The sequence below is a fragment of the Bufo gargarizans genome, chromosome 4 (genome assembly GCF_014858855.1).
Source record: "Bufo gargarizans isolate SCDJY-AF-19 chromosome 4, ASM1485885v1, whole genome shotgun sequence".
In the NCBI taxonomy this organism is placed as follows: Eukaryota; Metazoa; Chordata; class Amphibia; order Anura; family Bufonidae; genus Bufo; species Bufo gargarizans.
In genome coordinates, this window is record NC_058083.1 from 424,851,066 (window position 1) to 424,870,338 (window position 19,273).

Genomic DNA, 19,273 nt, shown 5'->3' on the forward strand with positions numbered 1-19,273 from the left:
CGGCGGTGACAGATCTGGGATGCGCGGTGCAGGCTCAGGTTGGGGCTTTTCTTTAAACTGCATGCGCCCATCTGGGGTTTCTTGAAGGCACCTGACACGGCTCGCAGAGCCTGGGTCCTCCTGCCAGGACTCTGGGGTGACGGCAGGGGAGAGTGGCTTATCCAGTAAAGTGACTCCGGCGGCAAAGAGTCCTTGCATGGACCGCATGGGGGTATACTCGATCTGGTCACCCACATAAAGATTGTGTCTGGCCTGGGGCAGATAGTGCCTTTTGACGGAGCGCCGGCCTACAAACACTTCAGTCCCTGAATACTTATCCTGCAGGAACCCGACTCCTCATTCTACTGAAAACCACAGCACTGTCCCGGTTCTACGAGGCAGCTTGGGGTCTCCTGGCTGGGGATCGTCAATTACCAGCTTCACCCATTCCTCGACCGCTGATTTATATTCCCAGGCGGTCTGGGCAAAAGCAGTGATTTCATGCGGGACATCGGGGTTCAAGCTCAACAGCCTCTAGATTGACCGTCTTCTAAAGTCGAAGGCGTTTTCGATTTTGACTAGGAGCGTTCTTTTGAAGTGGGGCTATCACCTGGACCGCAAAAGTTTGCATTTCTGTTGCGCGCCACACTACTATCATTGGCTCTTTCCACTGGCAGTCGAAACCGCTGAGTAGATTCCTTGTAAGGACGGTTTTTCGAGTTCTTTGACACTGGATGGCGAAAAGTAAAAGTCTGCACCAAATATTGGTACTTTTTACGAAGGATACAACTTACGTTTAATGGTAAATAAGCCATCAAAAATGGGCCAAAAATGCACAAAAATTATGTGGTTTTGCAAATCTGACAGCCACGTGCAATTTTTTCCATCACTCTGAAACCATCGATTACAGCCCTGATTTAGTCTTTTGATGCCAATGGTAACCCTTCCAGCCTACGCTAAAGTTTCTATTAATTGTCCATTTCAGTTGCTCAATAAGCTAATGCTCGCTTCAACTTGTTAGTCTTTTCCAGTTGCATCCTGTAGGTGTCAGTATTGAAATTTGATTAAAGAGGTTTCTGTTAGGAATAATGGAAGCAATCCCATATTGACAAAAACATTTTAAAGAGGCTCTGTCACTATATATATATATATATATATATATATATATATATATATATATATATATATATATATATATATATATATATATAGTTCTTTCACACAACTGGAGGTTGCACTACATTTTTTTTGCTTGTTTCGGTGAAAACACACCCTTCTGACCCATAGAATCATCGACAGCCATTTTATTTTTCTGAGGGGTCATATTTTCAAATGAGGTTCTACTAAATATTAATATTAATATAATATTATTATATAATAGTATACTATTATATTAATAATATTATAATATTATTATTTAATAATATTATATGTATTAATATTTATGATATTGATATAATAAAAATAAGAATAAGAATGATCTGCATAGAATAATTTATTTATAGAATAATGGTAAAAAAATAACCTCTGTTGCTATCCCATTTAAGTGCAGCAGGTGGCAGCAATGAACTGCAATATAGCAATGTCTGTATAGAAAAATGGTAAAAAAATATCCTAATTGCTATCCCAGCTCACTGCAGCAGGTTGCAGCAATTAGCTGAAATATAGTCTGCTTAGAATAATGTTAGAATAATAATAATAATAATAATAATAATAATAATAGTATACTATTATATTAATAGTATTATAATAATATCATTTAATAATATTATATATATATATATATATATATATTTATGATATTTGATATAATAAAAATAATACAAAGAAAAAGAATGATGTGCATAGAATAATTTCTTTAAAGAATAATGATAAAAATTAACCTTTGTTGCTATCCTAGTTAAGTGCAGCAGGTGGCAGCAATGAACTGCGATATAGCAATGTCTGCATAGACTAATGGTAAAAAAATATCAAAATTGCTATCTCAGTTCACTGCAGCAGGTGGCAGCAATGAGATATAGTCTGCATAGAATAATGGTAGAATAATAAAAATAATAATATAGTATATTATTATATTAATATAAAAATATAATTTAACAATATATATATATATATATATATATATATATAAATAATAGAATATATATGATATTGATATCATAAAATAATACAAAGAAGAAGAATGATGTGCATAGAATAAATTCTTTATAGAATAATAGTAAACAATAACCTATGTTGCTATCCCAGTTAAGTGTAGCAGGTGGCAGCAATGAACTGCGGTATAGCAATTTCTGCATGGAGCAATGGTAAAAAAAAGTCTAAGTTGCTATCCTAGTTAAGTGCAGCAGATGGCAGTACTGAACTGCAATATAACTATTTTAATAGAGAATGACACTGCTATCTCTTTATTTCTAAGGATATGAAATCACATACAATTTTTTTTTTTCAGACACCTTATTATTTTTTCCACATTTAACCATTAATGAACACATATAACCTTATCATAGTCAGAATAAAATTTTCCGCAAAGCTGGCTTATTTGTGTTCTTTTCAAACTTGCTGTGGATAGACACATGTCCAGTGACTATCTCTCACAGCAGAAATATTTAATCTCCCACTTTACTTCATGTGGCAAAAACACACCCTCAAAACTCATAGACTCATCGACAGCCATTTTTTTATTTTTTTCTGAGGGCTCAGATTTCCCAATGAGGTGGGGATCATGCACCATTTCAGTTGCTCAGTAAGCCAAACATTGGGTCAGCTTGTTACTCTATTCCAGTTGTAACCTGTAGGTGGCAGCACTAAAATTTGATTAAAGAGGTTTCTGTTCTGAATAATTGATTCAATCCCATAGTGACAAAAATCTTTTAACCACCTCAGCCCCCCTAGCTTAAACACCCTTAATGACCAGACCACTTTTTACAATTCTGCACTACACTACTTTCACTGTTTATTGCTCGGTCATGCAGCTTACCACCCAAATTAATTTTACCTCCTTTTCTTCTTACTAATAGAGCTTTCATTTGGTGGTTTTTCATTGCTGCTGACATTTTGACTTTTTTTGTTATTAATCGAAATTTACAGATTTTTTTGCAGTTGGATTTTTTTTAAAGAAACTACATTTCTATATACATTTTTCTCTAAATTTATTGTTCTACATGTCTTTGATAACAAAAAAAATTTTGGGTAATAAAAATGGTTTGGGAAAAGGTTATAGCGTTTACAAACTATGGTACAAAAATGTGAATTTCCGCATTTTGAAGCAGCTCTGACTTAGGGCCCCTTAAATGCCAAGGCAGTATAACTACCCCACAAGTGACCACATTTTGGAAGGTAGACACCCTAAGGTATTCACTGATGGGCATAGGTAGTTCATAGAACTTTTTATTTTTTGTCACAAGTTAGTGGAAAATGATGATTTATATTTTTTTATTACAAAGTCTCATATTCCACTAACTTGTGACAAAAAAATGAAAACTTCCATGAACTCACTATGCCCATCACAAAATACCTTGGGGTGTCTTCTTTCCAAAATGGGGTCACTTGTGGGGTAGTTATACTGCCTTGGCATTTTAGGGGCACTAATGCGTGAGAAGTAGTTTGAAATTCAAATGTGTAAAAAATGTCCTGTGAAATCCTAAAGGTGCTCTTTTGAATTTGTGCCCCTTTGCCCACCTAGGCTGCAAAAAAGTGTCACACATGTGGTATCGCCGTACTCGGGAGAAGTTGGGCAATGTGTTTTAGGGTGTCTTTTTACATATACCCATGCTGAGTGAGAGAAATATCTCTGTAAAATGACAACTTTGTTTAAATTTTTTTGAAAAGTTGACTTTTAGAGAGATATTTCTCTCACCCAGCATGGGTATATGTAAAAATACACCCCAAAAAATGTTGCCCTACTTCTTCTGAGTATGGCGATACCACATGTGTGACACTTTTTTGCAGCCTAGGTGCCCAAAGGGGCCCAAATTCTAAAGAGCACCTTTAGAATTTCACAGGGCATTTTTTACACATTTGGATTTCAAACTACTTCTCACGCATTAGGGCCCCTTAAATGCCAAGGCAGTATAACTACCCCACAAGTGACCACATTTTGGAAAGAAGACACCCTAAGGTATTCGCTGATGGGCATAGTGAGTTCATAGAAGTTTTTATTTTTTGTCACAAGTTAGCGGAACATGGTGTTTTTTTTTTCTTACAAAGTCTCATATTCCACTAACTTGTGACAAAAAATAAAAACTTCATTGAACTCACTATGCCCATCACGAAATACCTTGGGTTGTCTTCTTTCCAAAATGGGTTCACTTTTGGGGTAGTTATACTGCCCTGGCATTTTAGGGACCCTAATGCGTGAGAAGTAGTTTGGAATCCAAATTCGTAAAAATGCCCTGTGAAATCCTGAAAGTACTCATTGGAAATTGGGCCCCTTTGCCCACATAGGCTACAAAAAAGTGTCACACATGTGGTATCGCCGTACTCAGAAGAAATAGGGCAACGTGTTTTGGGGTGTATTTTTACATATACCCATGCTGGGTGAGAGAAATATCTCTAAAAGACAACTTTTCCCATTTTTTTTTTACAAAGTTGTCATTTTACAGAGATATTTCTCTCACCCAGCATGGGTATATGTAAATTTTTTTGCAGCCTAGGGGCGCAAAGGGGCACAAATTCCTTTTCGGAGGGCATTTTTAGACATTTGGATTCCAGACTTCTTCTCACGCTTTAGGGCCCCTAAAATGCCAGGGCAGTATAAATACCCCACATGTGACCCCATTTTGGAAATAAGACACCCCAAGGTATTTCGTGATGGGCATAGTGAGTTCATGGAAGTTTTTATTTTTTGTCACAAGTTAGTGGAAAATGAGACTTTGTAAGAAAAAAACAAAACAAAAAAAAACATTTTCTGCTAACTTGTGACAAAAAAAAAACTTCTATGAACTCACTATGCCCATCAGCAAAGACCTTAGGGGGTCTTCTTTCCAAAATGGGGTAATTTGTGGGGTGTTTGTACTGCCCTGGCATTTGAGGGTCTCTGCAATCATTACATGTATGGCCAGCATTAGGAGTTTCTGCTATTCTCCTTATATTGAGCATACAGGTAATGAGATTTTTTTTTTCGTTCAGCCTCTGGGCTGAAAGAAAAACTGAACGGCACAGATTTTTTTCATTCGCATCTATTAATGTGGATGAAAAAATCTCTGCCCCCAAAAACAGGAGGGGAAAGGCGTCTGCCAGGACATAGGAGCTCCGCCCAACATCCATACCCACTTAGCTCGTATGCCCTGGCAAACCCGATTTCTCCATTCACATCAATCGATGTGGATGAATAAATCATTGCCGTTTTATTTTATTTTTTTTATATACAAAGTGTTTGCCAAAGCATATGAACACCACCGCCCCCTCAGCTCATAAGCATCGGCAAACATATTTTTTACTGCAGAGGAGAAATCTCGTCTTGCAGCGCCGCATACACCGACTTTTGTGTAATCTGACAGCAGCGCAATGCTTCTGTCAGAATGCACATCAGTGCTGCAGCTAGTCGATCGGTTGGTCCACCTAGAAGGTAAAAAAAAGAAAAGAAAAAACCAGGCCGCAACGCAATAAATTTATTAACATGAACTTTATAATAACATTTGAACAGAACATTAACTTTTATGAACTTTGGAAACAGAACATTAACTTTTTTGCTTACCGGTGATTTTTTATTTATTTTTTTACCTTTTATAGGACAAACCTCTCCTTCCCCATGGGACAATGTGCAAAGCACAAATCGCCCAGAGATGTGGCGAAGTACATTATGTTTGGTAGTTCACTACTTATTGGCACCAAAAAAAAAGTCCACTTGAATCTGTGTAAATTCAGATGTAGCAAATGGACTTGAGGGCATGGATGTGCATATTACACCTCAAATCTGTCATTACACTCCCTAACCTACTATTGTTAGGGCAGCTTTTAAATGCCATAGTGATTAGGGGCCTTTCTAGTGACAAGTACATTGTAGAGTCTCCAGTCAGTCAAGAAAGGGTTAATACTTGGGACCACTGTGGCTGACTTCATAGTTAAAGTGCTTTAGGTAGGTATCAATAATAAGCCCCTGTAGTAACTATGGGAATTGTGCTGCTGATGTCATAGATGCATAAGTCTATGACATAAAGTACCCACAGATGAAGGTTCCATAACAGAAGGACAAACGGCCATTTGCAGAGCCATGCTTGATGTGTCTGGAGACCTGGAGCTTCACCATCTGTAGAGGGAAGAAGGGGACCCAAGCCAGATCAGCCCTATCGCCTAGCTAGCCAGATCAGCCCAATCCACCTAGCCAGTCAGATCAGCCCTATCCGCCTAGCCAGCCAGATCATGCAAATTAGCCCTAGCCATCAATGGGTCGACAGATGCTGCAGCCAGATCTCCCTCACATCTAGTGCCAGCTGCTGAAAATTTACGTGTAAGGCCAGGAGTGGTCGAATTTGGCTATCTCCGTAAGAGGCTGGCACAGAGTGTTTACTATTGTGTAACTGCTTACTAATCTGTTTCTTTAACTCTTTAACATGTATGACTATTTGGTGTCCTTTCTGTCATATCTTTAATGAATTTCTATCATGTCTCATTGAAAATGTACACCTTCTGATAAAATATCTTGTTCCATTTTGGCATTAACCTTCTAAGCCCAAGGGAAGGGCAACCCTCCAGCCATGGTTCCCTAGAGGTTTCCGCCACAGGGGGTTTTCCTCTCCTGAGTCCGGGGGGGGGAACTCTTCGTGAGTCGGGGTTGTGCCATGTTCAGTGCCCTATTCATAGCGATTGGCCTGAGAATAAATTTGAGGCACTGAATAAAAATACAGTCATTTGATGTTAAATAAATTCTCTCTATTTTACACCCAAATTAAGTGTTTTGTGCACTTCTTGCATAATCTTTGGTTTGGGTGGTATTGCTTCAGAGTGAGCGTTCATTAAATATTGCATAGCGACAAAGCCAGATATCCAGTGGTGCGTTTTTAAACCTGTGCAGCAAGAGGATGGAGCAGAGATGACAAGCTTTTCAGAGATGACAAATGTATCAAAAAGGAACTTGTGTCATGATAAAGTTGATGTTCAGCGCCCTGGCTCATAGAAAAGGCACTAGGTGAGGAGAGAGGAGAGGGTAGGAGCGGTGACTGAGGCAGTGAGGGTGGCTGTGGTCCTCAAGCTGCCTGACACTGTGAGCCTGTGGCTTAATTTTCAGGCTAAGTGCATAATCTTCAACCCTGGTAGTTGAACGGACATGGCCACTCATTGTGGCCTGACCACAGTTCCATGGCCCTGGGTACCGACCTCCCATTCTCTTATTGCGTGGACCTCAGGTACTGGGGGTGTGAAAGGATGCTAGCTCAAACTCTATAGAGGTTAGTCATGCCAAGAGGACTGCTTCATCTTCCTCCCTAGGGCTTAAAGGGTTTGTGTAGGTGCTATACATTGAAGAGCTATTCACAGAATAGGTCTTCAATATCTGAGCGGTGGGGGTCCGACACCAGGCACCCCGACCAATCGGCTGTTTGAAGAGGAGACAGTGCTCCACTGCCCGTGGTCTCGGAAGTGAAGTGTAATCACAAGTACTTGCTCTATTCACTTGAATGCCACCACTGCAAAGGAGTCGCCGCTGAGTGAAATGAAGAGGAAGCAGCTCTTGCATGGAGCGTTACCTCTTCAAAGCGCTGATCAGCTGGGTTGTCAGACCCCCGCCCATCAGATATTGATGACCTGTCCTGAGGATAGGTCATTAATATATTCCTTCTGCACAAACCCTGTAATCTTCTCCTGGAAATGTAATGGGACCCTAGCAGTCGCTGAGCCCACACCAGAGTTCCATGTCTACGGGAACCAGTAGTGTTTTTCCCCCAGCGGCCCCGAAAGGGTGGGGATTGGACAATGGAGGGGGACGGTGCTTGGGAACCCTCTCCTCATAGCAGGGCACATGTTGATTTTTAAAGCAAGCTCAAAGAGGTAAGGTTCTACTTTGCCATCGGAGGAGGAAATCTGAAATTGCACCCTTATGGAGCATCAGCAGACGCTGTGTCTAGGGCAGAGTTTTGCAGCCTCGACTTCCAAACGGAGGCTTTACCAATGCCTGGATCTTGGCTCCTAGAGTCTGCGGAAGGAAAAAGCAGGCAGTAGACTGCCGATCTATCCCAGCAGGGGCCATACATCCTGGGCCAGAGGTTTAAAACTGTGTTTAAATTGGTCTTGCAAACATTTAGTAAGCTTATCATGTCAATTAATTTGAAGACCATTGGTCGAGATACCCAACTTTCTGCCTGGCCCTCGGTGGTGGGCTTAGTTACCCCACAGCTTCATATTCCTCCCAGAAGCTCAATCTTCCTTCCTGGGGCTTCATCTCCACCCCGGGAAGTTCACCAGTAATGACAGTAAAATCTGTCATTCTGCGCAATCCACCTTTCCCCATCCCCATGCCACATTTACATCAGCCAGTTGTGCTCACCCAGGTGCTTTTGCTCTACAGGCACATCAGATATACCAAGTGGACTGACATGCAGGCTTTCTCCGACTGCACCCAATCATTCCAAAGAGAACCAGGATCTTTTTCATCAGCCTCTCAGCGTATTCGACTGGCCAGGTGTAGCACTCATTATCCTATTATTCATTTATGCCTTTAATAAGGCCTGAGGGCATTATTACAGGTCCTTCTAAAAAAATTAGCATATTGTGATAAAGTTCATTATTTTCTGTAATGTACTAATAAACATTAGACTTTCATGTATTTTAGATTCATTACACACCAACTGAAGTAGTTCAAGCCTTTTATTGTTTTAATATTGATGATTTTGGCATACAGCTCATGAAAACCCAAAATTCCTATCTAAAAAAATTAGCATATCATGAAAAGGTTCTCTAAACGAGCTATTAACCTAATCATCTGAATTAACTAATTAACTCTAATTAACTCTAAACACCTGCAAAAGATTCATGAGGCTTTTAAAAACTCCCAGCCTGGTTCATTACTCAAAACCGCAATCATGGGTAAGACTGCCGACCTGACTGCTGTCCAGAAGGCCATCATTGACACCCTCAAGCAAGAGGGTAAGACACAGAAAGAAATTTCTGAACGAATAGGCTGTTCCCAGAGTGCTGTATCAAGGCACCTCAGTGGGAAGTCTGTGGGAAGGAAAAAGTGTGGCAGAAAACGCTGCACAACGAGAAGAGGTGACCGGACCCTGAGGAAGATTGTGGAGAAGGATCGATTCCAGACCTTGGGGGACCTGCGGAAGCAGTGGACTGAGTCTGGAGTAGAAACATCCAGAGCCACCGTGTACAGGCGTGTGCAGGAAATGGGCTACAGGTGCCGCATTCCCCAGGTCAAGCCACTTTTGAACCAGAAACAGCGGCAGAAGCGCCTGACCTGGGCTACAGAGAAGCAGCACTGGACTGTTGCATGTCATTCGGAAATCAAGGTGCCAGAGTCTGGAGGAAGACTGGGGAGAGGGAAATGCCAAAATGCCTGAAGTCCAGTGTCAAGTACCCACAGTCAGTGATGGTCTGGGGTGCCATGTCAGCTGCTGGTGTTGGTCCACTGTGTTTTATCAAGGGCAGGGTCAATGCAGCTAGCTATCAGGAGATTTTGGAGCACTTCATGCTTCCATCTGCTGAAAAGCTTTATGGAGATGAAGATTTCATTTTTCAGCACGACCTGGCACCTGCTCACAGTGCCAAAACCACTGGTAAAAGTTTACTGACCATGATATTACTGTGCTCAATTGGCCTGCCAACTCTCCTGACCTGAACCCCATAGAGAATCTGTGGGATATTGGGAAGAGAAAGTTGAGAGACGCAAGACCCAACACTCTGGATGAGCTTAAGGCCGCTATCGAAGCATCCTGGGCCTCCATAACACCTCAGCAGTGCCACAGGCTGATTGCCTCCATGCCACGCCGCATTGAAGCAGTCATTTCTGCAAAAGGATTCCCGACCAAGTATTGAGTCCATAACTGAACATAATTATTTGAAGGTTGACTTTTTTTGTATTAAAAACACTTTTCTTTTATTGGTCGGATGAAATATGCTAATTTTTTGAGATAGGAAATTTGGGTTTTCATGAGCTGTATGCCAAAATCATCAAAATTAAAACAATAAAAGTCTTGAACTACTTCAGTTGGTGTGTAATGAATCTAAAATATATGAAAGTCGAATGTTTATCAGTACATTACAGAAAATAATTAACTTTATCACAATATGCTAATTTTTTGAGAAGGACCTGTATACATATTACATCCCAATTCTGTAGACATACTCACCAACTTCCGATTGCTAGTCATCTTTTAAATGCCCAATTGATAAGGGCCTGTCTAGTGATGTGTTCATATTAGAGGCTTTTGTAGACCCACAAAAACCCACACATGTTTGAATTTGTAAGGGCAAGAAGAGTTTCCTGTGAAGAGTCTGCATTTGAAAAGAAATGTGAACACATCATGATCAGATTCAGCAACCGCGTGTATAATGTCAAGCATTTAAGTGGGGCCAAAGAAAAGGCTGCTGCTTGAAGAACCCGTGTACACAAGAAGATTATCTAAAGATAGATGTGCCTCTACATGTGACAAATTTACCATTAGTACACATTAGACACTTCCTTTGAGCTGCCAGTTTGATATAAATCTAGCAGAGCATTGAATGGGAAGATTTCTGGATCCATACGAGGTACAAGGCTGGTTCTAGCTTTGTTAGAAAGATGTTGTCATGTACTATATGATGTGTGATTTAGATTTTTTACATTAGTCATGGGATAACCCCTTTAAGCATAAAACAAGGTCAGTGTCTACCTGCTTCCACCTCAGAAGATCACACAAATGTGTTTACAGTCACTCCAATAACTGTAGAATGGTAGAACATGTCCTATTCTTGTCCGTTTTGTGACCAAGGATTGGACATTTCTACAGAAGTAAAAAAAAAAAAATGGTGGCATGCACTCGGCTGGGTTCTACCGTATTTTCTGTCTTTTGCGGATCTGCCATTTACAGACAATAAAACACTTATGACCATGTACATGAGACCTAATATGTATATTTACTCATATTCCTATGTAGTCCTACAGCCTGTCTACCTCATGCCGTGAGTAGAGACTTTATCTCTAGACCTCCATACATTTCCTTGGGATTGAGTGATTTGCTTGTGTGAAGATTGGTGCTTAACTTATTAAACAATACCACAAGGGCCCAGTTGACCCAACATCTGGTATAAGCATAATTGAATTGGATGAAACAATAGATGTTGCTATCACCACACAGCCTCCCAGATTCAGCGGAGTCGAAAGTCATCCTTTATCAAATACAGAAGGATCAGAACAATATGGGATGCAACTCACACAATAAGATATATAATACACTCTACAAGATAGGCCGTCTATCTATCGCAGGTCCGATTCTACCTAACTAGTCAGAATATTCCATACTGGATGAATAAACTCAACCCGAATTCAAAGTCCTCCAACTGTCCTGAAAATTCTTAGATGACACTTAACCAGTTTTGTTTTAAAATGAAAGTCATAGCTTATTTCAGTGTAAGTGGTCATAGGGGAAACAGCAGGACACTTTTATTTGAGCTCCTTATCAGATAGAGAAATAAACATAAGACACGGTTATTTATTTCAAAATCATTTATTAAAGGGAACCTGTCATGTGGATATTTGATTATAATCTAACTAATTATATACAATCATTAACTACTAAAAAGTACCTTAGATGTATTCACTTACTGGTGTGACAGATGGTTACCTCATAATATACACACAAAGATGCTGCATGCTAATGAGCTGATTCGAGTCCGGCTTGAGGTCATCGAGTCCAGTGTATATTTAATTCAGAGCTATAGCCACTCCCCTGCCCACCTGCTGCTGATTCCTATGGCAACAAACTGTCACTCAGCAGCAGGTGGGCGGGGAGAGTCAGGAGCTCATGAATATTCAGGACTCATCATTATCAGCTGGAGCTTTTCAATACAAGATGTTGGCAGATTGACCGGGTCAATTAAAGAAAGTGACCCAGCATTTTGATAAGCGAATCAGTCACTTATTTATGTTGCCCTTAGTTAGGACACTTGTCACAACCAGACAGCTGAGAAGCTCTGACAGAGGCCTTTCAGAAGAACCTCCTCCTTGAGTTCTCTTTGTTGTGCTGTTCAGGTCCTCATCTCGTTAGCCTCTCTCAGCTGTCATGGAGTTGGAGTGATTGCTTCCCTTTAAATTCCTCCCCAGAATGCTTTACTGGGCGGCTTATACTACTTCCTGGAGTGTATGTGCATGCTGATCTTGTTTTCCAGTCTGCTTCAAAGTTAAGTGCTGAACATTTATCTGTTATTTTCTGTTTGCTGGATCCCAGGTGACCCTGACTCCCTCCGTGTCTGGTGTAGGGAGCCGGTGGTCATGTCCCCTCACTATTGTAGGGTGTTCAGGGGTTATATAGTCGAGGTACGTGGATATGCAACCTTCCACCTCTGGGATCTTTGCATAGGCTGAGCAGCCAGGGAAAGTCTCAGGTCTTGTGCAGGGGTCTCCCTTTTGGTTCCTTAGCTTTGGATCCACTCAGTCATATATGCATGTTGCTTTGTCTTGTTTCCTGTACACCGTCCGTAACATTATAAGCCGCCATAACCGTCTCAAGCATGGATCCGGTTTCACTTTTGGCTGAACGCTTCCAGGGTCTTTCATTGGAGGTAGCTGATCTCCGTAAGACTTTTTCTCAGCTTCAAGTGACCGGTTCAGCTTGCGTTCATGGAGTTTGTTCTGAGCCTAAGATCTCGCTCCCGGATACGTTCTCCGGGGGTAGTGAGAATTTTGTGCGTTTTAGAGAGGCTTGCAAACTCCATTTTCCCCTTCTTCCCCATTCCTCTGGTGATGAGGAACGGAGGGTGGGGATCATTATATCGCTGCTCAGGGGTAACGCTCAGTCCTGGGCCTTTTCGCTGCCGGAGGGGGCACGGCCTCTCCGTTCAGTGGATGAATTCTTTTTAGCCCTGGGTCAGATATATGATGATCCGGATCGTATTGCTCTGGCTGAGTCTAGACTACGTCTATTATGCCAGGGTAAACAATCCGCAGAAATATACTGCTCAGAAATTCGGAGATGGGCAGTTGATACTGGTTGGAATGATGCTGCACTCCGAAGTCAATTTTGTCATGGTCTTTCAGAGGGATTGAAAGATGCATTTGCCTTTCATGAGAGGCCTATTTCTTTGGACTCTGCTTGTCTCAGGCCGTTCGTATTGACAGGCGTCTTAGAGAGAGAGGAGAGATGTCCCCTTCCTGTCATACTCAGTCCCAGGACAGTGCAGCAGTCCCATTCTGTGCGCAGGGGTCTCAGTCGCTGTCAGCCCCTTCTGAGCAGGAGCCTATGCAGCTGGGGTTGATTGCTTCTGACAATAGAAGATTCAGCTCGCATGGGAGGGTTTGTTTTTGTTGTGGAGGTATAAATCATTTGGCAAATATTTGTCCCTCTAGGAGATTCAGGCAGTTTTCTGGGAGTAATAAAGAAACAAACAGGAAAAAATCTTTTAAAAATGTTCCGTCTGTTACTATTGCCAGGGTTGAGGCGGAAATTGAAGGTTTTCCGTTTGCTTGTAGTTCCCGTTTTGTCCTGCCAGCTAGGGTGGCGCTAGAGAGCAAGAACATTTTTTGTGAGATTTTTGTGGATAGTGGAGCAGCGGTCAATCTCATTGATAATCAATTTGCGATAACTCATGGTTTCCAGGTGCGCACTTTGGGAAAGGATGTTCCTGTTTTTGCTATTGATTCCACTCCACTTTCTCAGAAATCATTAAAGGGCATAGTTCACAATATCCGTTTAATTGTGAGTGATGCTCATGTTGAGGATGTGTCATGTTTCGTCCTTAGCGGTTTGCCTACTCCTCTAGTGTTGGGGCTACCCTGGCTCACTAAACATAACCCCACCATTGATTGGCAAGCGAGGCAAATAAATGGTTGGAGTGACTTTTGCAGAGAGAATTGCCTCACGACGTCTGTTTCTGAGGTTGCTACTAAGACTGTACCATCTTTGCTCTCTGAATTTTCGGATGTCTTCTCTGAGAGTGGAGTTCAGGATTTGCCCCCGCACAGGGAGTACGATTGCCCTATTAATCTCATCCCAGGCGCCAAACTGCCTAAATCTCGTTTATACAATCTTTCCCAACCTGAGAGGATCGCTATGCGTGCTTATATCTCTGAGAGTCTGAGAAAAGGACACATACGACCCTCGAAGTCACCTGTTGCCGCTGTTTTTTTCTTTAAGAAAAAAGATGGTTCTTTAAGACCTTGTCTGGATTTCAGGGAGCTGAACAGTATCACTATTCGTGACCCTTATCCGCTTCCTCTGATCCCGGACCTGTTTAACCAGGTTGTTGGGGCTAAAGTCTTTTCCAAATTAGATCTAAGAGGGGCATACAACCTGGTCAGGGTCAGAGAAGGAGACAAATGAAAGACGGCCTTCAATACCCCTGAGGGCCATTTTGAGAATTTGGTTATGCCTTTTGGTTTGATGAATGCCCCAGCCGTTTTTCAGCATTTCGTAAACAGCATTTTTTATCATTTGATGGGAAAATTTGTATTAGTGTATTTGGATGACATTTCGATTTTTTTCTCCTGATTTCAAAACTCATAAGGAACATTTACGTCAGGTCTTGCTCATCCTGCGGGAGAATAAATTATATGCGAAACTGGAAAAATGTGTGTTTGCGGTTCCAGAAATTCAATTTCTGGGGTTTCTTCTCTCCGCTTCTGGTTTTCGCATGGACCCCGAGAAGGTCCGCGCTGTGCTTGAGTGGGAGCTTCCTGAGAATCAGAAGGCGCTGATGCGGTTTTTGGGCTTTGCCAATTATTTCTGGAAGTTTATTTTGAATTATTCCTCTATTGTTAAACCACTCACTGATGTGACCAGAAAGGGGGTAGATTTTTCTTCTTGGTCAGTAGAGGCGCGTAAGGCTTTTTCTAATATCAAGGAGAGTTTTGCTTCCGCTCCCATCTTGGTGCAACCTGATATTTCTTTACCCTTCATAGTTGAGGTTGATGCTTCTGAGGTGGGTGTGGGGGCGGTCTTGTCTCAGGGTTCCTCTTCTGCCAAATGGCGACCGTGTGCCTTTTTCTCGAAAAAACTCTCCTCCGCAGAGAGAAATTACGATGTGGGAGATAGGGAATTGTTGGCCATCAAGTTGGCTTTTGAGGAATGCCGCCATTGGCTAGAGGGAGCCAGACACCCTATTACCGTATTTACTGACCATAAAAATCTGGCTTACTTGGAGTCAGCCAAGCGTCTGAACCTGAGACAGGCCAGATGGTCTTTGTTCTTTTCTAGGTTTAATTTTGTGGTCACGTTCCGCCCTGGAGTTAAGAATGTGAAGGCAGATGCCCTGTCACGTTGTTTTCCGGGAGGCAGGAATTTTGAAGACCCGGGTCCCATTTTGGCTGAAGGTGTGGTGGCCTCTGCTCTTTTTTCTGAATTGAAGGCAGAGGTGCAGGCAGCCCAGTCAGAGGCTCCTGATCTTTGTCCTCCTGGGAGGTTGTTTGTGCCTCTCGCTTTAAGACACAAGTTTTTTAAGGAACACCACGATACTGTCCTTGCTGGGCACCCGGGGGCAAGAGCCACACTGGATCTCATCGCTCGGAGATTCTGGTGGCCTGCGCTTCGTAAGTCGGTTGTCACAACCAGACAGCTGAGAAGCTCTGACAGAGGCCTTTCAGAACCTCCTCCTTGAGTTCTCTTTGTTGTGCTGTTCAGGTCCTCATCTCGTTAGCCTCTCTCAGCTGTCATGGAGTTGGACTGATTGCATCCCTTTAAATTCCGCCCCATAATGCATTACTGGGCGGCTTATACTACTTCCTGGAGTGTATGTGCATGCTGATCTTGTTTTCCAGTCTGCTACAAAGTTAAGTGCTGAACGTTTATCTGTTATTTTCTGTTTGCTGGATCCCAGATGACCCTGACTCCCTCCGTGTCTGGTGTAGGGAGCCGGTGGTCGTGTCCCCTCACTATTGTAGGGTGTTCAGGGGTTATATAGTCGAGGTACGTGGATATGCAACCTTCCACCTCTGGGATCTTTGCATAGGCTGAGCAGCCAGGGAAAGTCTCAGGTCTTGTGCAGGGGTCTCCCTTTTGGTTCCTTAGCTTTGGATCCACTTAGTCATATATGCATGTTGCTTTGTCTTGTTTCCTGTACACCGTCCGTGACATTATAAGCTGCCAAAACCGTCTCAAGCATGGATCCAGTTTCACTTTTGGCTGAACGCTTCCAGGGTCTTTCATTGGAGGTAGCTGATCTCCGTAAGACTTTTTCTCAGCTTCAAGTGACCGGTTCAGCTTGCGTTCATGGAGTTTGTTCTGAGCCTAAGATCTCGCTCCCGGATACGTTCTCCGGGGGTAGTGAGAATTTTGTGCGTTTTAGAGAGGCTTGCAAACTCCATTTTCGCCTTCTTCCCCATCCCTCTGGTGATGAGGAACGGAGGGTGGGGATCATTATATCGCTGCTCAGGGGTAACGCTCAGTCCTGGGCCTTTTCGCTGCCGGAGGGGGCACGGCCTCTCCGTTCAGTGGATGAATTCTTTTTAGCCCTGGGTCAGATATATGATGATCCGGATTGTATTGCTCTGGCTGAGTCTAGACTACGTCTATTATGCCAGGGTAAACAATCCACAGAAATATACTGCTCAGAATTTCGGAGATGGGCAGTTGATACTGGTTGGAATGATGCTGCACTCCGAAGTCAATTTTGCCATGGTCTTTCAGAGGGATTGAAAGATGCATTTGCCTTTCATGAGAGGCCTATTTCTTTGGACTCTGCTATGTCTCAGGCCGTTTGTATTGACAGGCGTCTTAGAGAGAGAGGAGAGATGTCCCCTTCCTGTCATACTCAGTCCCAGGACAGTGCAGCAGTCCCATTCTGTGCGCAGGGGTCTGAGCAGGAGCCCATGCAGCTGGGGTTGATTGCTTCTGACAATAGAAGATTCAGCTCGCATGGGAGGGTTTGTTTTTGTTGTGGAGGTATAAATCATTTGGCAAATATTTGTCCCTCTAGGAGATTCAGGCAGTTTTCTGGGAGTAATAAAGAAACAAACAGGAAAAAATCTTTTAAAAATGTTCCGTCTGTTACTATTGGCAGGGTTGAGGCGGAAATTGAAGGTTTTCCGTTTGCTTGTAGTTCCCGTTTTGTCCTGCCGGCTAGGGTGGCGCTAGAGAACAAGAACATTTTTTGTGAGATTTTTGTGGATAGTGGAGCAGCGGTCAATCTCATTGATAATCAATTTGCGATAACTCATGGTTTCCAGGTGCGCACTTTGGGAAAGGATATTCCGGTTTTTGCTATTGATTCCGCTACACTTTCTCAGAAATCATTAAAGGGCATAGTTCACAATATCCGTTTAATTGTGAGTGATGCTGAGGATGTGTCATGTTTCGTCCTTAGCGGTTTGCCTACTCCTCTAGTGTTGGGGCTACCCTGGCTCACTAAACATAACCCCACCATTGATTGGCAAGCAAGGCAAATAAATGGTTGGAGTGACTTTTGCAGAGAGACTTGCCTCACGACATCTGTTTCTGAGGTTGCTACTAAGACTGTACCATCTTTTCTCTCTGAATTTTTGGATGTCTTCTCTGAGAGTGGAGTTCAGGATTTGCCCCCGCACAGGGAGTACGATTGCCCTATTAATCTCATACCAGGCGCCAAACTGCCTAAATCTTGTTTATACAATCTTTCCCAACCTGAGTGGATCGCTATGCGTGCTTATATCTCTGAGAGTCTGAGAAAAGGACACATACGACCCTCGAAGTCACCTGTTGCCGCTGTTTTTTTCTTTGTTAAAAAAAAAGATGGTTCTTTAAGACCTTGTCTGGATTTCAGGGAGCTGAACAGTATCACTGTTCGTGACCCTTATCCGCTTCCTCTGATCCCGGACCTGTTTAACCAGGTTGTTGGGGCTAAAGTCTTTTCCAAATTAGATCTAAGAGGGGCATACAACCTGGTCAGAGAAGGAGACGAATGGAAGACGGCCTTCAATACCCCTGAGGGCCATTTTGAGAATTTGGTTATGCCTTTTGGTTTGATGAATGCCCCAGCCGTTTTTCAGCATTTCAAGAACAGCATTTTTTATCATTTGATGGGAAAATTTGTATTAGTGTATTTGGATGACATTTTGATTTTTTTCTCCTGATTTCAAAACTCATAAGGAACATTTACGTCAAGTCTTGCTCATCCTGCGGGAGAATAAATTATATGCGAAACTGGGAAAAATGTGTGTTTGCGGTTCCAGAAATTCAATTTCTGGGGTTTCTTCTCTCCGCTTCTGGTTTTCGCATGGACCCCGAGAAGGTCCGCGCTGTGCTTGAGTGGGACCTTCCTGAGAATCAGAAGGCGCTGATGCGGTTTTTGGGCTTTGCCAATTATTACAGGAAGTTTATTTTGAATTATTCCTCTATTGTTAAACCACTCACTGATATGACCAGAAAGGGGGTAGATTTTTCTTCTTGGTCAGTAGAGGCGCGTAAGGCTTTTCCCTTTCATCCTCCATGACGGCATACCATGAGAGATGACCCGCCTCCAACCAGGTCGGGACATGAAGTATAAATTTGACTCTCCTCCGGCTCCTCCTCTGTGTCTTCCTGTCCCTCCAGGTAGGAGATAGTTTTTCCCTTATGGTCGCTGACCATGAAGAAAGAAGTGGATACCATGTGAGGAGGCAGCAGAGTCCGGACCCTAGTTGGGGAAAACGGGCTCTGAAAGACCTGTCTCTTACCTGCTGCTAGTGCGGGCAGACAGGTCCACGTGGGGCCGGACACTCAGGGAGTCCCTCCGGTCGGTTGCTAAACTCCACACTGCGATCCGGCATGGCCGGCGCTCACAGTGTCGTCACCGGAAGTGGACGCGCTCCATGCGTTCCACGAAGCGTTCCACAGGCTTATTTCCGGTATGGGGCCTGAGAGCACTTCCGGGCGGTGGATCGCATGCCGGCGGCGGCGGGAGATTCAAAAGCGCGCAGGATTATGGCGGAGGCCGTCCTCTGATCTGAGGTCTTGAGGTAAAGCTATTTAAGGGGGATCAGTGAGGCTCTTGTTACCCTAAAAATCATGCTGGATCCAGGTGAAATTATGGAGACCACCCAGGGATCCGTACCAGTGAGTAATGTCACCAAGACAAGGGTAAAGGCAGTATATTCTGTTAAGTTAACCCTTATGTATTTTCTTTCTTTCTGTATGTGTGCAGAGTGAGAAAGAGAGCGCTCAGAAAGCAAAATCTAGTCAGAGGGCAAAAAAGTGCAGTCTCTGTTCTG